Below are 6,424 nucleotides of genomic sequence, written 5' to 3'. Positions count from 1 at the left end.
CCCCCCCCCTCGCCCCGCGTCATTGTCCGTGGGACGTCTTACGGCCACGTGCGTTGTCGAAAAAGGTGTTCAGCCGTGAACTTCGACCTCCGGTCAAACGAGGCCGCCACGGCTATTTCTAGTTTCGAAAATAAACGAAGCGATCGGCGAAGAGATACGCGTTTCGTGTGATCTCGGTCGCCGAGATGTTCGGCTCGACGCCCGTGCAAGGAGGAAGGGGGTGAACCGACAGTATTATTTTTAAGGTCGGAGGGAAAGCTAACAAAACTAACGATGTTATTGTAAACCGGCATATTCATGTTTCTCGGTTGTAAAATGTTAATCTCGTCGACCAAAACCATCATTGCATTTCTACCGTTTACAATAGTAGGAGCTGAATTGGCAATTTCCACAATGCAAGCACGGTTCGGTTATGTTATTGGCGACGTTTGACTCGTTGTTGTGTTGAGATTTTTGCTGAGCTATCGTCTTGAAAATTACAATAACAATTCGGCAGTAAGTAAATGATTTAAGAAACGCTATCTTATAATGTGAGTTTTGGAAATTTTTAAAGTTTTAAAAAATATGCAAGATTAAAGATAACATATAAGGATACATAATAAATGCACAAAATAATGTAATTTCAAAGTTTTTAATTTCCTGTATTATGGGTATGTCGATTTTGGGACCTACTTTCTAGAAGCGTCGGTTCTCAAACGTTTCTAAAAATAGTTGTTTACAAGGAACTATGCAAATAAAAAGCTGATATTATGACCCGTTTAGGTATAATACCTCTTAACATCTCCGCTATTAGATAGGAAATTATGGTGACCACTTATGGAATTATTTGTTGAACTAATACGCTATGCGCGCGTCATTTATCCAATGTTTATTTCCCCTTACTTTCTGTCCTTTCTCCCTCCCTTTCCTTCTTCTCCTCTTCCTTTCTCTTTATATCTTTTAACTAAAAAATAAAAACGACACAAAATATCCACGTTCTTCCTTCATCTTTATATATTTTTGCATATTCAATGATACTTATCTGATATTATCCTCATTTTTATGCAGATTTCTTCGAAGTTATCGCGACAAACATTTCACATAACACGTAAAATTAACGACACACATTGAAATGTAACCATACTGGAAAGAGCACAGCTTACCCCCTCCACGGTACGGAGCGGTCAGAGAGAGGTAGTTAAACTGGGACCGTTTTTAGCGTCAACTACCGTGGCTGAAAACATTAGTCCTGACCTGTACATGCGTGCATATAATGCTTGTGACAAGTGCATAATCTATCGATATACAATGAGGAAGACATGCTATATAAAAAATGCAATACGCGAGATAAAAATCCGGATGCAATCCGGAGGTAATAAGATTTGCACATTACTATGTATACATAAAGATAACAATTTCATTTGTTGCTATATACATACAATTGTATTCCGATTCCGAAAATTATTATTCATTAAGAATCTCCTTTCGTCAAATAAAATTTAGGTGTGTGGAAAATGCTTGCGAAGACAAATGTTTTCAGATTGGATAATATATCGAGTCACGTGATCGCTGCAATTAGTTTGACGAAGATAGCACAGTCCCAGCTTAACTATCTCTCTCATACAGCTCTGACCGCACGAGAACAAAGGAGTGCTCTTTATGGTGTGGTTATATTTCAATGACGACACATTAAAGATATAACTTCACAGATTATAACCTTATAATCGAACGAAAACTGTCTCTCGGATCCGGCAATGACAGTCGCAAACACGACACGAAACCGGCCACTTTGCATCAACAACTAATCAGCATCGTAGAAAAGAGGCTTCAACATTTCGAGATGTTCGATACAATCGACACATTCGAGTTCGAGTGACATGCCTTTTTTATAAATAGATAGCCGTTAGTGTCAGTTCACAATTGGTATTTTGAGCCTTAAGACTTAAAAAAATTAACTAATCACAGTCGAATATGAAGAGAATAATTAACTGTGATCGGTCAATTTCTTAAGGTTTAAGATTTAAAATACCTATTGTAGACCAACTTACGCAGTGGCGCTAATATGTCAATACACAATAGTGCGGTATTTGTTATAACATATTTTTATTTTCGAGCGTTTCGAAACTTTTTCAAGGTACAACTTAGCATTTAATTATACATACTTCTTCATTTTTCTTAAAGAGGGCATATTATCACATAAATATATGTACACTCGAGTGTTTTGTTCGTTATTTAACATTTTATTCAACTATATATATTTCGAGTTATGCAAAGTTAAATAACAGCACGGCATTTTGCTAATGTGATTAGATAATCCCCCCCCCCCTCGCCCCAATTAAAATGATTTAATACGGTCTCTTTTTCGAAGTTTTCATATCGAAATAGTTACTCAATTAGACGATAATTCATGTTGTATTTAAAAGTTTCTTCGTTTTATACAAACTGTCCTTCTGACAACTTGTATCTTCTGAAAATTAAGTCAGTATTTACATTGAAAATTTACGTTTACATTGACTGTTGTTCCTTTTAAAGAAGTTTATTTTGAATAAGCATAAATTTGTAACAAAACACTGTGCTTTTTACATAAAACCAATTTTTTAAAATGTATTTTAGTGGAAAGTCACATTATCATCCATGTTCCATTTTGACCCATTATGCAACATCGCCAGATTTTTATAAATAACGTCTATTTATAAATAACACGGTAAACAATTTTACATTAAAAACGGTCTATTAAAATTTGATGTTACTTTAACGAGATATGAATATCTCAAAAAGTAATATGTTAATAAGAAGTGAATATGTTAATTTTACATTATATTTGAGTACTTTGTAACACATGTTAAAATAACACAAAAATTTCAGTGGTTCGTTTTTTAACATAAAACTTTCTATCATATAGGTGATAAATATTTCCGAGCTTTGAAACTAGAATCGAATGAGCAACACTTTGACAAATGTAATCGTTAAGTTATCGCTTAAAAATATTGATTATTCATAAAATTCATATGTATTAATATTATGTGTTAATAATGCACAAAATATAAATTGGGGCTATAATGCCACTTTCTTCTCTGATAATTTTCACAAGACCACCACATATTTTTGGTGAAAGAATATTTCCAGTTTGCATCCATGCGCATAATTTTGAATTATGACACCTCCGACAAGACTTTAGAGCCGAAAAACAAAACGTTACGTCGATTTCGGTGCTTCTTCTTGCATCCTCCGGAAAATATTTTTTATCTTAACAATCGCGCACGTGCGCGTGTATGTGTGTGTGGCGATGAGCTACTTCGAATCTGACGAATCTGATCACCGGTTCATCGGTACCATCGAATATATATTTTGCGCTCCCAGGTGCGCAGCGGACGGAGGAGAGGTCTCCCATCCGCGCGGCCGACGCATTTTTGCACTTCGTCCCACGGAAGTTCGAGCAGAAGCGCGGTGAAAAGGCAGGTAGCGGGGCGGCGGCGGAGTCGGGAGGGCGACAGTGACGCGCTTTTATGCCAAAATCGAACGTTCGGATACTCGTGGAAATCGGACGCTCTTTATTTCCACGGGCGACGACGGTTGGTCGCGGTCGCCCCATCGACGACGGAATGCAGCTGCTGCGAGAGCCTGCATTCGACTCGTAGCACAGAGGCCTCCGTTCTTCGGTATCTCCGCGCAACCCCTTCGAAACGTGAAATAGAAAGCGCCCATTGACTCGAGCCAATCGCCCGTAACGTAAACACCGATAATGATCGAGACACGTTGCGGTCCGTGCGAACTCGCTGAATGAGAGAACCTTCAGAGCGTCGTCGTCGTGAATCGCTCGAGAGGCAATAGCGTCGCCCTTCGCACCACGCTGAATAATTCCGGAGAAATTGGAGCGAGTCGGCGACACATTCGGAACACACCGCTCCATCGGTGATCCGATTGATGGCCGGCGGGACAATGCGAAAGGTAATAAACTGCCACGCGCGCGCGCGCGAGCTCGACCGAAACGGTCGGCGACTCGACGCGACGACTTTTATATGATAGAGTCGACGACAGTCGACGGAGGGAAACGGCAAGAGTGCCGATGTGGCGGATTAATGTGCACGGAAGAAGAGTCGTGCGGATGAAGAGGTGCAAAATTAATCCTTGCGGATCCTCCCTTGCGAAATAATGATAATGCAGCGACATATTTTTCACGCGGTGATATGTTGGGTATATTTATTTATTCATTTATTTATAAACGAGATAATCTTTCGTTTAATACAAATAAAAAAAAAAAGAAAATAACGAAACGAAAAGAAAAGGAAACAAGGAAACAGAACGCAAACTGAACAAATCTACAATAAACTGATTAATTTGCAATATAAATAAGAAATAACCTCTCTCTCTCTCTCTGTGTGTGTGTGTGTGTGTGTGTGTGTGTGTGTGCGTGTGCGTGTGTGCGTGCGCGCGCGCATGTATTATATTATTTTTGTGTTAATAAAGCTCCTATTTTTCCGTCATCTTAATTAATCAAGTCAGAAGCGAGAAAACGTATACCCAAAATTCTTGCGTAGAAATAAAAGGATGTGATCGATTGAGTATATTTGTAAACTATCCGAAACTTTTCTTTCAATTTAACGATAAACAGCTGTCAAATTTACGTGACAAAATCATGAAAAAAGATAAGCTAAAAACGATTGCACGTTACGTTAATTTTAAGGTTCTTTTATTGATCGTCAAAGCCAAAAACCAAGTTTTCAGAATATCATACAAATATGATCAACCACGAGTGTCCTTTCACAAACATATGAACGTATCCTTTCAATTCAACATATTTCGCGAGAATTTTGGACATGCGTCTTCTCGTTGCCGACGATCATTAAGCAAGGTGACTGCAACGAGGAACCAGTAGACTTAATGGTTAAAAGGTCAGTTCGTGGAATTGACTGTGAACGAAACGTGACGTCGAGGTCAAACTCGACATAGGATCACGGAGGATTAAAGACAGACATTTCGGGAGAACAAATCATCGGCGGGAAAAACGGCTCTTAATCAAAAGTTACGTTCGTGTAACCCGTTCCGATGGATACCCCTCTTGACGGCCTTAAAAAGGATTAAGGATCTACCGCAGACCTGCCGCACAGAAAGGAAATTCCTAAATCCATTGGGGATCCGGGAAAACGAGTCACGGACATACAACTCGTTCACCGGGCCGTCTGGATATCTCCCGAGATACGATTCGCCTAAACTGCAGCGAGGACTCGCGGAGCTCGGCCCGTTCCAAGACGCTTGTATCTCAGGTCGAGTCGGTGTAAACAAGCGGGCCGGTACTTAATTTCGATCCCCCTTGAATTTACCGTCGGTCAAACGACTCCGCTGCTGCGCGGATATTCAGCCCGTTGTTAAACTCTCTCTCTCTCTCTCTCTCTTGCTTTGCCCTCATCCTCGTCTTCCTCCTCGCCCTTTCCCTTTGGACACGGCGCGAGAAGCTTAGCCTGAAACTTCCGGCCCTCGTAAGCCGCCGGTAAAGCCACGAAAGTTCGGCCAGATATTACACTGGCAGTGATTAATTGCGAGCTTTGAAGTTTAACTCGGCGAGCGCCGGCGATCGTCGGGGAAGCACGCCTGTCCGGTTTCGTATTGTTGGGGGCCACCCCGCCACTTTCGCGGGCTCTAACGAACCCAAAGCCCGAGATTAGCTCCCCGTACGAGCATTTCGCACCGATTCGATTAAGTACGCCACGTCGGATGTGTTCTATTATCGGGCGCGGGCAGGACGACGCTTTAAATTCAACGCGCGGGACGGGCGCGCGTATCGACTTTCCGATTTCCGTCGGTGAGCGCGGACGAATGGACAGAGAGAGAGAGAGAGAGTGCGATAGCCGATCGACTGTCGAAGGATCGAAATCAAGGGTAATTGAAGACATGACGTGAAAAAACTCGATATCGTGCATAAGGCCAATACCGCGAAGTCTGTAACTTTTTATTATACAAGTATATTTTTTTTATTAACATCTCCCATATTCAGTTTCGAAGCTTTCGTTCTTTCTCGGTGAATCTTCGCTTCACATCTCTCTTCTCTCTGCACACTGACGGAAAAAAGTATTAAAAAAAAAAAAATAAAAAAATATTTTATTCGGCGGACACTGATAATCTATTTACCTATATCTAAATTATTTTATTTAAACAGAACGAACGACCGTTTTCATGAAAAACTACGTATTCAAGAAAATGTATATCTTCTCATTTGGAAAAAAAAAAATGTTCCCCGGTGTAAAAGTATGTATCTTGACAAAGGTAAATATGGTTATTATATAGCACCTGCCGAATAAATACTTGTTATCTCTTAGATGTATTTTCTCTCAATATATTCGCACGATTCTTTATTATTTCGTATCGTTCCCTGTGAATTAAATTAAATCAAACGTTTAACGCCGGCAATGTGTGCGTATTTTTCCGCACGGACCCCCCCCCCCCCCCC

General features: G+C 40.5%; 1 protein-coding gene across 3 annotated transcripts in view; it reads right to left on the bottom strand.

Annotated features, from left to right (window-relative positions):
* Nucleotides 1-6,424, bottom strand: part of LOC106747845 (growth factor receptor-bound protein 14-like) — a 336,864-nt gene that overhangs the window by 58,972 nt on the left and 271,468 nt on the right. The gene's annotated exons all lie outside the window — the stretch shown is intronic.

This window comes from Dinoponera quadriceps, unplaced genomic scaffold, assembly GCF_001313825.1.
Source record: "Dinoponera quadriceps isolate SergipeBrazil2010 unplaced genomic scaffold, ASM131382v1 scaffold2503, whole genome shotgun sequence".
Classification (NCBI taxonomy): Eukaryota; Metazoa; Arthropoda; class Insecta; order Hymenoptera; family Formicidae; genus Dinoponera; species Dinoponera quadriceps.
This window is presented reverse-complemented; position numbering and strand designations above follow the sequence as displayed.